A 17,993-nucleotide genomic window follows, 5' to 3' on the forward strand; every position below is an offset into this window, starting at 1 on the left:
ACATATTCCAAGTATTTCTGCCCACCCCAGCCTACTCTAGGGTGCAATCCCCACACTGCTGTGCATCGAAACACAGGAGGAGGTTTTCCTGTGGAAATTTCACTAAATCCATGGGTTCTGAAATGCCTGGAGGATCTATTGAAAGATTAGCCATCAATAAACCATCCAAACCAAGCAAAACGGAAAAAAGAGAGGGAGGAAGGGAGAAGAGAGAGAGAGAGAGAGAGAGAGAGAGAGAGAGAGAGAGAGAGAGAAAGGGAGGGAGGGAGGGAGGGAGGAAGGGAGGGAGGAAGGGAGGAAGGAAGGAAGGAAGGAAGGAAGGAAGGAAGGAAGGAAGGAAGAGGAAGGAAGGAAGGAAGAAGGAAGGAAGGAAGGAAGAAGGAAGGAAGGAAGGAAGAAGGAAGGAAGGAAGGAAGGAAGGAAGGAAGGAAGGAAGGAAGGAAGGAAGGAAGGAAGGAAGGAAGACCGGCCCTATAAAAGAGCTCAGCAGGGCACACTTCCTGTTGACTTTAGTCTCAGCAGAATATTCAGCCACAGGAGTATGGGGCTGGAGGATGGGGATGAGCAGAGGAAACGTAGCTGTGTTATGGTGATATGTTGTGTCTGTTTTTTAATCAGCTTCATTAATAAGCAGGTTTACTTAGATGCCACTAAATTATGGTATAACACAAGAAGTGTTATGCAAACAAAACATGAAGCACCTGAAATCTTCCTGGTAGCACTGCCAAATGCTTTCATAACACTGTCAACAGTACAGCATCGGAAGCGCTCTCATAGGTACAGTGTTGGAGATAAGGACTTCCCCTCCTGGCTTTTACACACAGCTTGATGAATCTTTTTAATTAGAAAATTTGAAATATAATGCAGAATGTTCCAAAGAAGGTCCCTTCTGAGTTAATATTATGTAGACTTTTTTTTTAAAAGATCCTTTTTGAGCCTCATTCTGTTTTTTGCTGTTTTTATGCATAATTATTTTTTAAATATTATTTTTATTGATTTCAGAGAGATAGAAACATCAATGATGAGAGAGAATCATTGATAGGCTGCCTCCTGCACACCCCTCCGCAACCCAGGCATGTGCCCTTGACCAGAATTGAACCTGAGACCCTTCAGTCCACAGGCTGAAGCTCTATCCACTGAGCCAAACCAGCTAGGGAGATGCATAATTACTTAACATCTCTTTATTGTTCCAGTCCTGCAAACTGGTTTATTTTTGGGGTGGGTGGGGGGAGGTGCTTTTTTTAATAGGCTTGTCTCTCTCCCATTTCCTGTCATGGAGTAGGGGAATACATTTTAATTTTGCAATAAGGTTGCTTAAATCGCTTCCTCAATCTCTCTCTGGAGAACAGGATTTCAATAAAAACATTTCATGGGCTCTTAGATTATCTTTCCTTTGTTGCTCACTGCTTGGGAGATGGGGAGAAAATGGAAACTATTGTCATGGATTCGGGCTGGCAATGAAAGAGCATACCAGATAAAGTACAAATTTGGAGGCTGGGTTTGGGCTTCACACTTTCAACAGGCCGCCTCCCTCCCCCCCCCCCCCGGGGGGCAAATAGGAACGAGAGGTGTTAGGTTGCCTTCCCACACTCCCTTGCTGGCAGCTTTGCTCCCTCCCAGGGACCATTTGTGTGCTGCGGGTAGTGATAAAGTAACTGCTTTTATCCCTCCTGAAAATGTTTATAGCCAAACATTGGAAATTGCCCTGGAAAGTAGGCCTATAAATTTCCGCCTGACCCTCACCTTCCCCTATCTTGAAACTCAAGATGAATCAATCCTAGAGTGAGAAAAGGGAGGAAGACCTTTCAAGGGTGAAATCTGATAGCAATTTCTTATCTTATTGGCAACCCTCTGAGTCTACAGGAGCCACTTCGTTTGGCAGGGGTGACTGACACTGGCTGGGAATCACAGCCCCTGCGGAGAGGTTCCACGCCTGAGCTGGAGGTGCTCAAAGACACCAGCCTTCCTTGAGAGAGTGACACCCTGTTCTCTCTTTGAGAGAGAGTGACACCTTGCTCTGCAGGCTGATGTGCATGCAAGCCTGGCAGGAAAGGTCACCCTCTCCAAAATGCTGAGGCAAACAGTGAAAAGGCCTCCTTTGCCAGGTATGTGAATTCTAGGAGACTCCCTCCCACCAGACCCACACCAGGTACTGAATGTCATGTAGGGGAAAGAATCCAGTATGGCACAGTGGGCGTTCGGAGCTAGTCACCCCAAGATGAGCTTCTGTAATATGTAGACAGTTTTGAGCTAACAGCAACTTTAGCTGCAGGCTCAGGAGAAACGTCTGCCCTCCCCTGACTGCCCGGATGAACTTGAATTAGGGGCCTTGCCTGTAATGGAGATCATCAAAGATAACCTCTTTTGTCCTATCTGTAGACAGGACAGATGTCTATTTACTAAACATTTGCTCTTCTTATCATCAACAATGACTGTTTGAAGCCCCCAAGTGCATTACCTCATGTCTGGCTTAGGATGTCTCATATACCCATGTTCCCCTTCTATCTATGAACCTCTCCTACATGTGGGGCCTCTGATTTTCTCATGAATGGGGGGTTCCCACACATATGTATGTATTAAATTTGGTTATTTTCTCTTGCTAATCTGTCTTGTGTCTACTTGGTAGACCAGCCAGAAGAACCTTGGGGTGAAGGAAAGTTTGATCTTCCCCCACAGCACTCAGTCAGGACTTACCATCAGAGTGGCTTCAAGAGTTTGGAGTGCCCTTAAGGCTTCTCAGGCAGCCTGGTGCTTCTTGTGGGGTCACGCATACCCACCTTTGCCTCCTGGCTCTACCTCTTATCAGTTGTGTGATGCTGGTGTCCTTTTTGTCCATCTGTAAAATAGAAATAATAATCTATATAATAAAAGCCTAAGTGACCCTTACGGTGGAACAAACCGAACGACCAGTCGCTATGATGTACACTGACCACCCGGGGTCAGATGCTCAACTCAGGAGCTGCCCCCTGTTGGTCAGTGCACTCCCACAGGGGGAGTGCTGCTCAGCCAGAAGGCAGGCTCAGGGCTAGCAAGCACAGCAGTGGTGGTGCCTCTCCCAGTGCTAAGAAGCAGCAAGCTGAGTGTTAAGGAGCAATGAGTAGGTGGGCAGTAAGGAGCGAGGGGTCCCAGACTGCAAGAGGGTGCAGGCCAGGCTGAGGGACACCCCCCCACCACCACAACCCAGTGCATGAATTTCATGCACTGGGCCTCTAGTTTACCTTATAAGGCAATTGTGTGAATTAAATAGGGCAATGTATATAATCTTTTACACGGCACCAAGCATGGAGTAAGCCCTAATGAAAAGCCAGTTATCATGCTATTGGTGTGATGGTGACTTTGTGATGATTTCCCAGTGACTCTGGGCTGTTGGCAATTTCAATCTTTTCACAGGCTCAGCATCTGTGCTTACAGCAGAGCCTGCTTCTGGTGTGCCTAATCCAGACCCAAGTGTGGGCCAAGAGCCCTGTTGTCAGGAAATTTAGTCCATTCTGATCTATAAAGCACTAAAGTCTCCTCAGCAAAGCTCTCTTAAAAGTATTTACATCACAGACAAAATGTCTCTGACATACAAGTAACACACATCAAGCACATAAATGACAGCCTTTTTACTGGCATCAAGTAACACTTGGTTAGTCTCACCCTATCAAGCGCTCTACATGAGTCACCCTCATTGTGTATCCTAGTCATGAGGGATAAGAGATGAGCCGTTCACGCACATGACTGTAATTGGCCTGACCTTCACACAATAAAACTGCAGTTTCCATTTTATTTCCTCATTTTCCTAGTTCAGGACATAAAATCAGTGTTTGCAGTGACTACTTTTCTGATTCTGGAGATATTTCAAAAAATGATGGAAGTCAGACAGTGCTTTCAAAATTTCTGAGACTTATAACTGCTCCCCCCTGTCTCCAAGGCCAAACAGACAGGGCTTCTGTGGCCCCATTCCGCATCTTCTCAGACAGCAAGCTGAATTCCCCTGTAACCTTGTAGTTCCTTTCTATCTGACTGCCTACAAAAGCTTCCATGTGTGTGCTGCAGGAGGGACCTACGTTCCCCAAGAAGGATTTGAACAGTATACTCCTTCCCTACTCACCCAGATCGTCCCACCTCACCAGAAAGACCAGTGCCTCATTCTTCTCTATGCAACTAAAGGCATCTAGAACATTCTCTAGTGCCAATTGCCTTGGCCACCAGGCACCATGGCCAGTGCTTGCAACCTACAGACTATCCTTGCCCTAATCTGGCCTTACTTCATTCACTCCCAGATCTTGCATGTGCTCCCTCCACAGCTGGTGACAGTGTCCTCAGCCTCACTGCAGATGTTCTAATGGGTGAACAGAAAAACTGTGAGTTTAGCAACCTGAAATCACGTATTGGCACTGCCTACCTCACAAGAATAAAACTGTCTTGGGTACTGAGGGGGTCGCCTGTTGGGAAGTGAGACTGGAAACCAGCAGCTCAGCAGGCTCAGCCCTTTTGTTCCACAACTTAGACCCTCAGCCTACAGGACCATGACTTCTTGTAAATGAATATAAGTCATTAAATTCCAGGAGATCTTTTCCTAATTTCCCATCTCTACCCATGACCAGAAATAAGATCTCTCTCTGGGACCCAGTCCCATTTTGAATGGCATGTGTTTTCTAACACTCAGTGGAATAAAGGTTGAAAGCTCTCCTTCATATTTTAAACCACTTATGATCAAAGAGTACTACTCATATTACCACTGAAATACATAATTTCTCCACAGCCAGTGTTGCTCAGTGGTTGAGCATCGACCCATGAACCAGGAGGTCACAGTTTGATTCCTGGTCAGGGCACACATCCAGGTTGTGGGCTCAATCCCCAGTAAGGGGCATGCAGTAAGTAGCTAATCAATGATTCTCTCTCATCATTGATGTTTCTATCTCTCCCTTTCCCTTCCTCTCTCTGAAATCAATAAAAACATATTTTTAAAAAGGAATACGTAATTTCTATATTCCTAGACAGAGCAGTCATCAGTTACCAGGAAAACAATGCCTGTAAGCAATTGGGACAATCATTTCCATCTTCAAAATTGGCTTTGGCTTCCTTTAGTTCATATAAAGGCTCTCCCCAGGCTACACATTATACCATGAAACATTCTTACTCATGGATTTCTGCACAGAGTTACGATTCTGTTCGGAGGACATAGAAGGGTGGGATAGATTTTCAGTAGGCAACCAACAGTGTCTACCTTTCATGGGGCAACCAGAGCACTGATGTCGTCCTTACTTAATCCTCATCAAATTCCCAGAAAGTGGAGAAAAATATGGGTGGCAGCTACTTCTAGATGGAAAAATACTACATGGTAATTGAAAGGTTCAGAGTGGGCCAGGATCATGCACCTATGACATGAGGCCATAATGTATCAAAAAGGATTTTATTCCAACCACCTGGGTGCAGGTGGGCTGAGACTGAGAAAGGCATCAGCGAAGAGAGCAGGGAGAGATAGGTTTTTGTCAATCCTTGCTGGCTGCAAGCTGCTCTGCTGATGTAAGGGTCTGGTCCGTCCTTGGTTCCTCCCATGCCAGGTGTCTTTTGGTTATCTGAGCTATGCTGTGCTCAAGGCTGCAAGATGTCTGCAAAGCACAATAAGTTTTTCTTTGCCCCATTTTATTCTCTTTAACCCTTTCAGTAATGACATGATACATGTCAAAGTAAGTCCATAACAAAAGACAAAGGACACTGCTTCTACTCCCCATTTCCTACTTTTCCTAAATAAGCTGTTACTAGATGTAAAACTTCATACTATACACTGTCTTTCATAACCCTTAGGGGCCTCGTCTGTCTAAGGCTCCTCTATCTCGGTTTAGGAGGGATTCGATGTCAGTAAAAAAAGCACATTTCAGTTCACTGTGCATCTTTGTCAAGCAGATGTTCCTTTAGAAACTGCAGAGATGAAGTTCAAAGGCTTGCAGGGGAAAAGGGGAAGCAGGTTGTGTAATGAAGACAGGCTTATCTCAGCATTGTGTGTCTTATTGGCTGAAGAGCCAGAAGACTCAGATATAAAGGGTCACACAAACTTCTGGCTTCTCCAGCACTTATGTCAGTTACAAAGTGGCAATCCTCTATTGTCTCTCTACTCAAGAATGACGAAACTGTGATTGTAAGAACTCAAATCAATTGCCAATTCAGATGCCTTAAATAAAAAGATTGTCTCATCTAAGTGAAAAAGTAGGGAGATCAGTGATCAAGTGTGGTTCCTACAAGGTCCTAGCTCTATGCTTTATAGTTTTCATGGCTATGATAAGTATGAAAGTTCCATGGATAATTTTCATTTTTAAGCTGTGGGAGTTCTGGACCTTATGTCTATGAATAACAACTACTATCCTAACATTCCAGGCAAGAGTTGTAAGATTCACCCTAATTGGATTATGTTGGTCACATGCCTTCCTCCTGAATAGATGACCATGATCGGAAAATAGAATGTGTTTATTGTCTTCCTTAACTTGATTAACTAGGAATGACCCTGGGCCATGGAGTGTTAACTTGAACCATCTGAAACTGCTAATAGTCAATGATATTTGACTTGTAAAAAAGGGTAATTTCATATTGTTCAACCTAACACATGGATGTGTATGGAAAAGGATGAAGCCAAATGAAAATCTAAGCAGTTAAGAAAGTGAGTAGGAAACCCATATATTTAATGTATGATCATTGCAAGGGATGTTGGTAATATTTCTCTGACTGGCTTTACTGTGTCCTAGTTAGGTGAAGTAAGTAAACTTTTAAATATCTCTGTGCCTTGGCTTCCACATTTACAAAATGTAGATTATAATAGCACCTACCTCAAAGGGTTGTTGTGAAGTTGCAGTGAGTTAATACACAAAAATTTTAGGATAGTACCCAACCCTCAGCAGATTATAAGCTATTATTATTGTTGTTGTCTTGTTGCTATTTCTAGGCAAATGCAATGGCCCCCATTGCCATCACCATGGTGCTTCATGCATACTTGGGTAATGTGCTGTTTTGTAACCAATAGCAATAGCTACACTCCCAGAGCACTAATGTTCTGGAGGTTATTAAAAATTGGAGTTATCATTCGATTACATTTCATCACACTGAGAGAAGGTTGTTTTCATTTGTGTGCTTACCCACAGCGGCTCTGCAATCACCACACTCTCAAAGCCAATTAGAGTCAGTGAATTACCCAAAGACATAAAATTAATGAAATTTTCTGACATAATTGTTTTTCTAGAAAGCACAGAGTGGCTAGAGAGGCACAGACTCAAATAAGACGACTCATTTCATATGCTTCTCAATCCTAAGGAAAATGCCAACTTGCTCATTCTTCCCCATTCTCCTAAATGTTTGCTTGTTTGTTTGTTTGTTTGTTTGTTTGTTTTTAAATCCTGGGCCTTTGTATTATCAGTAGCATCCTTAGAAAATCATCTTGGTTTATACTTCTACCTCTACCCAGAATTTTATAAAACAATCCCAGGCTAAATGGGCAGCCACACTCCCTGGGGGGACAGCTCAACCCCTGCAAGAAGCCCATCCCCTCCCATTTCCTCTGCTCTGTCCTCAGTGGGAACTAGGGCTGCCCTGACAGAGTAAAGGCAAGAGGAATGTTGGGTGATGGGAGGAGGGATGGAGGGTTTGAGCAGAGGAAGAATTATCCCAAAAGATGAGCCACACAGCCAACCACTCCACAGGCTGCTGCTCCTGCCACCTTTGCTGTGCATGTTGGAGCATGAGCAGAGGAGAGAGATGTCTTCTTCCTTAAAATAAGGTGTTTAGACTGCATGACCTTTCATCATGCTCAGCTACAAGCTTCTAGAACTCCGGGGTTTGAAGACTCTGGTGACACGCCTTCTAATCAGTTCTAGCTAAATTCCCAGGGGCATCATCTGTTAACACATTTTACCCAGGGGTAGACAGAGTGCTAGGCTCCAAAAATACAAGACCATAGCAGGCCATAGCCTGCTTTGTACCCACCAAGCAGAGGCTCCATCAGGAGTACCTTCACAACACAATCAAGGGTACCATTTGAGCAAAATTGTGGTTTATAACTATTTGTTTGGATAATAAGATCATTGTGTACGAATCACCTTTAATTCATTTAGCCTTTTGCATGATGCCAAGCTGTCATTGCCACAAAGATACCAGCCAAGTTTTAATGTGTGCAGATTCTATACGGAGCAACCAAGCTCTTTGTCTTCATTGAACTCTCTCAATACCCTCTGAGGTAAGATGTACTAGCCCATATCACTTATGAGGACACTGAGGTTGGGTTCGAAGAGGTTAAGTAACATGCCCAAGGTCATACAGCTAATATATGGTATAAAGGAGGTGAGACTGCTTCCATAGAGAATTTTCTTAATTTTTTAAATGCCTGTGTTGCAGGCTACCTGAACACAGATCATTTACATTTCCTGGCCCCTTCACAAGACCCAACACAGTGCTGTGTATCAACTAGAACCTCACAAACCTCTTTGATTTGCCTTCTCTATCTATTAAGGTCAGCTAAGCTCCACTTTGGACTTCTAACAGCTGTCTTGTCCATTTCTGACCTCCTCCTCATCTTGTCATAATATCATCCATGACTACTGTGTACCAAACAAAAGCAAGAACTATTAGTTTTGGAAGCCTTAGCAGGTATGACATGAATTCAGAAAATTTGGCTCTCGGCCTACTGAAACTTGAGGAATCAAGCAAGCACATGTTGTTGGTCAAGTTTGGGGATTTTTCTAAAGATGTGTGGCTCCCTTAGCTTTCGTTCCACATTCTTTAGGTGTTTGGCTGAATGTTCAATGTAGAGCATTAAATTTAACTTCCCAGCCCTGATAACATCCCAGCATTGTTAACTGCACAAGGTACTTGGTAATTCATCTTACTTGAAATTTTCACAGCTCGGTAAGCATGCATTCATTACCATAGAAATCATTTAATGTTTAACAAACATATCTGGCATACTCTCAGCATTCACATTTTCCATTTTCACCTGTCATGAAACATGCTATGTGTATAAAAATAAACAATTCATCCAGAAATGATTTTTCACTCTAAGAAAAAAAGATGTTTGTTTCAAATTCTTTTAAGAGAGAGGTTTCTCATTTCTCAACAAGCTCTGTGTTTTGACTCTGAGTAGCTATACTTCAGCAAGGTGGGTCCTCCTTCCATTCAAGACCCAGTTTAAGATTCATACCCTGCAAGAAGGTTTCCCTAAGTAATAACACATCTACTTCTCATTCCCTCAGGATATACGTATGCAATTTGTGCAACACTCCCTGTCCTGAGTTGATAGTCTTTGGGTTTACTAGGAACATGAGTGTGGTACCTTCCATTAGACTGCAGGGATATGTCACAGTTCCTTCTATTTCTCTTTTGTTTCTCACACACTCTTTTGTGTTTCTCATGGTGTTGTACCCACTGTTAACACTCTATAAATGTGTGTCAATGTTGAGCACCAGGGTATCACATTTCTTTAAAAATATCATAGAAAGACCCACCAGACAGCCACAGGGAGGATGTCCTAAGGAATATGGAAAAATATAGCCTGCTCCTTCCTTTTACATTGCTCACATTGAGTGGGAGAGATGACATTTTATAGATGGAACAGTAAAGAATTTAATGTAGCATGTAGATTCTTGATGTTCTCCAATATTCAATTTTAATGAGCTTCCCTTTGACAGAAGATACAAACTGGCAACCAGCCAGATTGTCCAGGCATTCATGTATATCTTGTCCTAAACATTTTTGACTTAAAGAATATTTACAAACTCATAAATTAGCTGCCAAATTTAAAAAAAAAATAGGATATGTCACAAATATCTATGTTTCTAGCTTCTCTTGAAAAATAAAATATGTTTTCCTTTTGGAAAACAGGCAATGCTGGGTCCATATTCCCATTCCAAGAGCCCTTTGGATGGGGTATGAATCTTCTATTTTACCAAAGTGCTCATTATTTCCTACTCTTTCTCCAGCAGTCAGAGGTCAGCTAACATCTATTCATCTTTTCACCTGGAGTTTTTCTCTTCAGAAAAACAGGAAAGAGAAATAGATTGAGAGAACGGCAGGGTTTTGTTTTGTCTTTTCCAAAAATGGGAGGGTGGGGGTGGCGACAGTTCTGGGGAAAGGAAGACTATGACCACATGCTTAACAGGATGAAGTATGTTTGAATAAAAGAACACAGCTTAATGTTTCATTACGATAGAGAATATGATAAAAACTACAGTCAGTGAACTGGTCAGGAATAGATTCAGCTGCAAGTAATAGAGAACTCAAAAACTTTGGCTTAAATAAGGACGCAGGTTCCACAGAGTTGTCAGAAACACAGCCTCCTTCCAGCTTCCTGTTTTACCATCTTTTGTGGGGTTTTCATGTTCATGATTGAAACGCATTTTGCATGTTTCAGGCAGAAAGAATGAAAATGGACAAAAGGCAGCCCTCCTCATGATCTCTGCCTGTGTTCCACTGGCCAGCACTCATGTGTCTATTCCTAGTTGCAAGGAAACTGGGAACTCAAGTTCCAGACTCTAGACATGCGAAAGACCAAGGAGAAGGGGGTTTAAATGACATTTGAACATGCCCTTTGATGTTATTGCCACAATCAGTATATAGAAAGCTACATTTGGAATCGACAAGAACTGAAATGTCAGTAGAATATATTCATGAACCTGTCCCTCTTCACTCATTCATGTGGCCTTGTAGGCATCTGAGGTTGCAATCCTTGGTCCATGACTATTGTAATTCTTGTGAATGCAAACTTGAATCATTCAAGGTGAGAGTCCAGTATATACAAAGAATCACTTAGCTGAATATAGAAGCCCAGTGTAACTCAAAGCATCCCCCCTCAAAATGGGGCTTTGCTTCCCTCTGTCAGGGCCCATGCAGTAAGTAATGTTGGTAAAATAATAAAATTTTATTTCTTTGTAAGAAATGGCCCTAAAATGAAATCCAACTGACTTTATAAGTAACTTAAGTCCTATATTTATAGAGTCATTAAGGGTCTAAAGGAACACTTAAATTTTTCTACCACATTTTATTGCATTGTGTGTGGGATATTATTGTTATAATAACATTTGCAATTTGGGGGATTCACTAAGGATTTAAAATATATCTCCAGTGAATTCCAGGGGTCTACTATGTGCAATAAACTACTAACTGGGTGGTAGAGATCAAAGTGGTAGATGCCCTTAGGGAATCAGGGGAGGAATTAATGTGGGCTGGCCTAATGAGGAAGATTTGGACCATTTACTGGAGGAGCTAACAGACACACAGGCAGACTAAGCTAAAGTGATAGATTATTTTTTCAAGATTGCAGTAACATCTCAGTCACCTAGAATTCAGACATCCTATAACTTCCCTTATCCAGAATACCAAAACAAGCACAAAAGGCTATTAAAATAACTAAAAGAGACCTCACAAAGTCTATATGCTGAAATGTAAGTGTTTTATTCCTAAAGAAATCCTCACACAGAGACTACTCTTGCTTCATTTAAAAGTTCACTAAGATTGGTGAGCTGGTCTCTTTAGTCCAAAATTAAGTAGACATGGCTGAATTAAGGAGAAAGCATAGAAGTAGACCTACTGATATAAGCACAAAGTTACACCAACAGAATTACAGCAAAGAAAAATGCAAAAAATACGCTAAAAATCAGAATTCCAATTACATGGTCACCCACGGCCATCAGAACACTTAGGTGAATCTTGGATCAGTAGAATGATTATGGTTTTTAATCCTCATTCTGACTTATCAAGAAAACTTGTGCTGATAATCGCTGTTTGGGAAGTCAGAATAATATGTTTCAGGACTCAAAACATTTCATTTAAATGGTTAAAATAAATATGCTCTCACTCTTAAAGGGAGTAAGTTTCAGTCATCTGGAAAATTCTTACTGTGGAGAACTTAAATCCCTAATAATCCTGGAGAGATGTGACTGTTGTATCTATACTGGTGAAGTTGTGTATATGTTCAATTTGTAAAAACATAAGAAAATAATCAATGTTCCGTAGATAATCATCCTTTATTGTAATCCATTTTGAGTCAAGCTATAAATATTGCCATCCTTGAGTACAGAATGAAATAAACATGCTCAGGGATATTTATGAACTCATACTAACTCCTCAGTCAATTTGATTCATATACAAATTGCCTCCAAAGCACTCTCAACCCCTCCTCTCTCACATATAACACAGGTAGGACTGGACATTACAAGACAGAAAACAGAACAACTAAAGGAATATAGTGTTCATTAACCACAAGCATATGGAACTCTCAAGCACATTTTAATGAGTGTGATTCAACTGAACCACAGTACTGAGACGCATCACTTCCAGTAAGTGCACGCTAAATATTTTCCATTAGAGGCATGTCGAGAAACAGTCTCAAAATCAGACCCTTCTAAATTACTCTTCTGCTCACTAAGCCCACTGCCTAAAAGGGTATACATTAAATGGAAGTAACATAGTGCTCAGCAGGAAATAATATAGAGCTCATTATGCAGTTGGTCCTCCTCATATCACTTTGATAGTCAGAGTGTGCTTTCCCCTCCAACTTGAATGGAGGAAGGGGTTGGACTATACTCAGTGGCCTCTTTCAGGTGTTCCTGGTCAGGTCAGGCAGCGCTATTTGCCCCAGGAGTGGGATGAACAGGAAGGGAAAGAACACTGCTCTGGAGGCCGTGTGAAAAAGAGGAAATGAGCATCTTGTCTGCATCTATGAGTCTATTGTAATCCCATCATCAGCAGGAAAACCATGGTTTTTGGAGAGCACCTGGAGATCACAATGTTAAATATAGATAGGAAAAGAATGCTTCTGAGGTTGAAGACTAAAGCATCTCTTTTTGCTATCAACCTGACACCCAAATTAGGAACCAGCATCATCACCATCATCACCATGCTTATTACATCACCTATCACTTTTTTCAGATTTTGTATGAATGAAGCTTTATGCATTTTATGTACATACATACAATTATTGAATATAATGAAGTAGTTATACTTCCCCTAAGGAAACAGAAGAGTAGATAAAGATACTTGCTTAGATGGTAGAAAGAGGTAGAATTAGGATTTAAAGCCAGGCATCTGACTCCGCACCCCATTCCTTAAGTCACTGATCAATGTTATGCTCACTGAAGTAACTACATCATCCTACAACTTCCTCTACAGAGTCAGGCTCAAGGGAACTCTCCCAGTCCTGCTTGGAGGAAGGGCTCAGTCCAAGAAGGGTATCAGTATAGAAAGGGAGGTGTCCAAACCCTCTGGGTCTCACATGGATAGGCTCAGATTCTGGCCTTTGTTGCTCTTTGACCCCCTACACCTCACAATTAAAATTTCTAGCTGCCATTATCCTCTAAATCTCCTTTCACTGCCCTGCCCAAGTTTGTGTGACTACAACCCATCCATGTAGTTATACCCCAGAGAGGGCAAGAATGATTGACCTGTAGGAAGGGAAATAAATATATATAAGATCAATTGCCTTGTCTGAGAGCTGCCAGGTATTAAAAAGCCCCAGGTAAGTTTACACACCACTTTGTGGTTTCTGTTAGCTACCTACCAGTCATCCCAAATATGTCTACTATGATCCTTTTCATTCTTCCATAAGGTTGATTGGCTTCTCTCTGCTAAAATCTTTCAGAATTACTTTCCTCTGGTTCCTTGTTCCCAGATCTTTAAAATTTTCCATCCCTTTATAGCTGGCCATGGAGATGAAGCCAAATGCTAAGGTTAGCCAGGAGGAAGAAATGTTCCACAAGGAAGGAAAGAGGCAAAACTTTTATCAGCCCTTCTGCATGCCAGTCACTACTACTGTCCCGCCCCAGTCCTACTTTTGCTTGGAGAAAAAGGAAGACTTACTACATTTTCCTTTGTAGTTAAACAGCGGGAATCAGCTTCTTCCTCCTTTCGCTTCTCTCCTTAGAGGCATCACCTCTTTGTTTCTTTTGCCCAGTTGATGGTTTGTTCTAAGAACTAAGTTTTTAAGTGATTTGCCTACTCAGGTAGCCAATAGAACCTAATTCCTACATTTCCCCCTTCTTTCCCCACCCACCACCATACTCTTTACCAGAGCTGCCACCAATTTCTCATGGATTTTACAAGAGTTGCCCACTCTCTAAAGAATTTTCAACTTATGGGAACTAAAAAGAGCTTTCCTACCGTCTCCAAACTTATCACCAACACCTTCAAAGTCTGCCCTGTACCAGCCTACACACAGTGAGTTAGGGGAAAAGGAGGGAAGTTGGATCATCGGGAGTAAAAAGTGGCTGGTGTGGAAAACTGGGAACAAGAGAACATCAAGGTCAGCCCCAGGGTGAACAGCTGCCCAGGCAGAGATAGGCTGAGAGCAGAAGCCAGAAGCCACAGAGGGTTAAATCAAGAGCAAAAGTACATAGGTTTAGAGTGTGATAAGAGATGGGAACCAAGAGAGGGGATGAGTCACATGGAGCAACCTAATGCCCAGGGCCAATCCAGAGGAGGAGCCAGGTCAAAACAAGTCATGATAGTACAAGCCTGAGTCTGAGGTGAATCCAAGGACAGGAATCAAGAGGCAGAAACAGGGCAGAGCTGAAAAGAAGCAGAAGGAATCAAGTGTAAAACAAGAAGCTGGGGGAGAGAAGTGGGGTACAAGGGCTGAGCTTCAACTCCACCACTTAGACACCAACCATCTTTTTGTGTCTGTTCATTCAGAAAGCATATGTGGGTACATGCACTGCAAATCCACCACAAGCGGTCTCTAAAGGTTTAGTGCTTCTGATCTAAGGTATTGTTTTCTAATGGATAACAAAGACAAGTGCATCCAACTTCAACACACAGACTATTCCTTTGCTAATTAGTTTGGTGGCAGATCTGGACTCAAGTCCCAATTTCACTAGTTAAAATGAAGTTGACCTACATTTGATTGTTTTTGACCCACTAAATAGCAACTTCATATAATTTGCCCTAATATCACTTGAGCTTGGACAGGTTACACTACTTCTCTGAGACTCAGTTTTATTTTCTGTAAAATGGAGTAAATAACACCAACCATGCTGTAGTAATTAGATAAAGTCACACATTTTAAGCACTTAGAATAATGTCTCACAGCTAGTAGGTGCTCAATAAATATTAGCTATTATTATCCCTAGTTTCCAGGGATAATAAACATTTTGGAATTGAATTTCACAGCAAAACACTAAGAATGCCCCCCAGTAGGGATCCTTAAACAGACATAAAACACTCTGGGTACCCTGCATACAAGGCCTGCAGTGAGCTGTTTTGTGTACATACAACTCAAGTGGCGGTGGAGCGTAGGCTTAAAACCATACTTGGGTTTTGGAGTTGGCCAGACAATGGGTGAATGAAACCTACTCCGCCACAGAATGACCTTGAGCCAATCACTCAACCTTTCTGAGCCTCAGCCTCCTCCTGTGTAATCTGAGGATAATAATAGTACCTGCAGAAAGACTGCCTGTGCTGTGGCAACACAATGTCTGGCATGTTGTGAGTACTCAGGGGATCGTAGTCCTTACATGCTGACCAGGCCTCAATTCTGACCCTGGCCTGGTCACTAAATTCAGCTCCTAGCATGCCCTCCTATCCTTTGTCTATTTACCCATTCCCCCCCCCCCCCAGCTCTTGGACTTGTCTTGCCTGGGGGTCCTGGATTTAGCATGCTGTCTGCCACTGACCAGTGTTGTTAGATGGCTGGTGGTTTTATCTCAGGCGAATCAGGGTGGTGGTTTGGCTTAGTCTTGGAACAACTCTTCCTTTGCTTGTGGTTTCTGAATTTCAGGTTGAAAAGGAATTCTTGGCAGGTGGAGACTTTCTCATTAAAAATAAAACAGCTTGATTATTTTTTTTTAAAGACTGGTTAGATTTCTGAGACATCAAATAGCTTTTATGAAGGAGAATATCAATTTGTTTCAGCAGAGGGTCTTTCAGAAGCAGAGAGAGAACATTTCCTTCCACATGCAGATGGATTTCAGAACTTGGTGCAAAGAGCCAGCAAGGACACATTGGGTGCAGTTGAGGCCGAAATGTCTGCAGGCATTTGGCTGCGCCTGGTCTGCCTGCTGCTTTTCCCAGTGGGAAGCTGAGCGATACCAATAGCACTGCAGCCAGATTACATGTTGCTACTGGGAATCATGTTATGTCATCTCATAGAAAAAATCTGCACAAACATGCCAACTTTCTTCAGTAAAATCAAAGGCCCACTCCTCTCTTTCATCTTCCCGACTCTACACCTCCCAGGCTTCCAAGTTGCTACGTGTGGCTCACCGTTTGCATTAGGATCAGCAGAGTTTATCAGCTCAGCTCAAGTAAAGTGAGTAACCCATGCTGTATAAACAAACCACATGGAAGCAGCTAACCTACCTCTGTATACACTATCATAACATGGACACAGTGGGCAGAAGTAAGAAGAGCCATGGGACAAGTTCATTTTGGTTCAAGAGAATGAGATCTATGACAAAAAGGAATGGTTCTGTTGGGATTATCAGCTCAGGAAAAGGTACTGGCCTCAATTAATGAGTCAAGCAAGCATCTTGTGTCTCTTTTTTCTTTTGACAATATATATAAACTATGAATTCAAAATGGTCTTCTTTATGGATTCTGTGGGAACAAGTTTAAGCCCAAGGGAAAAAAAAAATTAGAACTAGACAGTTAGCCTCTATTCCAGATTCAGGGGATTTTATGCCTCATTCAGCAACACATCGCATTGGGCCTAACAAATTGTGCTTGAGAATCCTCTGGGTCAGAAGACAGAACCAATGGGAATTCCTATGACACCCAAATATGAGACATACAGAAGTCTCCACTCTTAGGAAGTGACTCCTTCCTCTTTAAGTCTATTCTGGGATATATTAACCTTGGCTCAGGGAAGTAGAGTGAAACCGAAATAGTCTTGGGAATGTTGTGTATTAAATGAGTAACCACTCCTATTGATTACATGTAATAAACTGGGACAAAAAGGTTATATTCCTACTAAAATTAGCATCTTGCCTGAGAGATAGCTTTTATCAAAGCAATGGCAAATGCCATTCCCTTTTGCTCTATGGGTTTTTTGTGTTAACTCTAGCTGAAGTTCCTGAGTAGAAAACCCAAAAAGTCATTCAGTAGTGCCCCTTATCCATGGTTTCCCTCTCTGCCATTTAAGTTACCTGTGGTTAGCCTGGATCCAAAAATATTAAATGGAGAATTAAAGTAATAAATAATTCATAAGTTTTAAATTTCATAATGTTCTGAATAGCATGATGAAATCTCATGCCATTCTGCTCCATCCCACCTGGGATGTGAATCATCCCTTTGTTCAGTGTATCTACACCGTATATATGCTTCCCACCCATCAGCAATTCATATATAATCTATGAATTCAAAATGGTCTTCTTTATGGATTCTGTGGGAACAAGTAGCCATCTTGTTTATCAGATCAACCGTCTTGATATTGCAGTGTTTGTGTTCTAGTAACCTTTATTTTACTTAATAATGACCCCAAAGTGCAAGAGTAGTGATGCTGACAATTTGGATGCCAAAGAGAATCCATAAAGTGCTTCATTTAAATAAAAAGGTGTGTATATCACAATAAGATATTTTTAGAGGGAGAAGCCACATTCACATAATTTTTTACAGTATATTGTTATAATTGCTATATTTTATTGTTGTCATTGTCAATATCTTACTATGCCTAATTTATAAATAAGCTTTATCAAGAGACCTATGTATAGGAGAAAACATAATGTGTGTGTGTGTGTGTGTGTGTGTGTGTGTGTGTGTGTGTGTGTTCAGTACTGTCCTCAGTTTCAGGCACCCACTGGGGATCTTGGAATGTATGCCCTGTGGATAAGGTGGGACTACTGTATTTAAGTAACTCTCATTACTGTCATTACTTTATCCTCCCTTATTAGGGGTGGTAAATTAGTCATCAGCACTTCCCAGATGAAGTCACTAAGTTCATGAAACAAGCTGAAAAAGAACCATGAAAGCCCAGAGAACTAGCCAGCTAATGATGATCTGGCACTGTTTCCCCATCTCTAACAGTGATGCTTTTAGAAGAA

The sequence above is a fragment of the Myotis daubentonii genome, chromosome 4 (genome assembly GCF_963259705.1).
Source record: "Myotis daubentonii chromosome 4, mMyoDau2.1, whole genome shotgun sequence".
Taxonomy (NCBI): Eukaryota; Metazoa; Chordata; class Mammalia; order Chiroptera; family Vespertilionidae; genus Myotis; species Myotis daubentonii.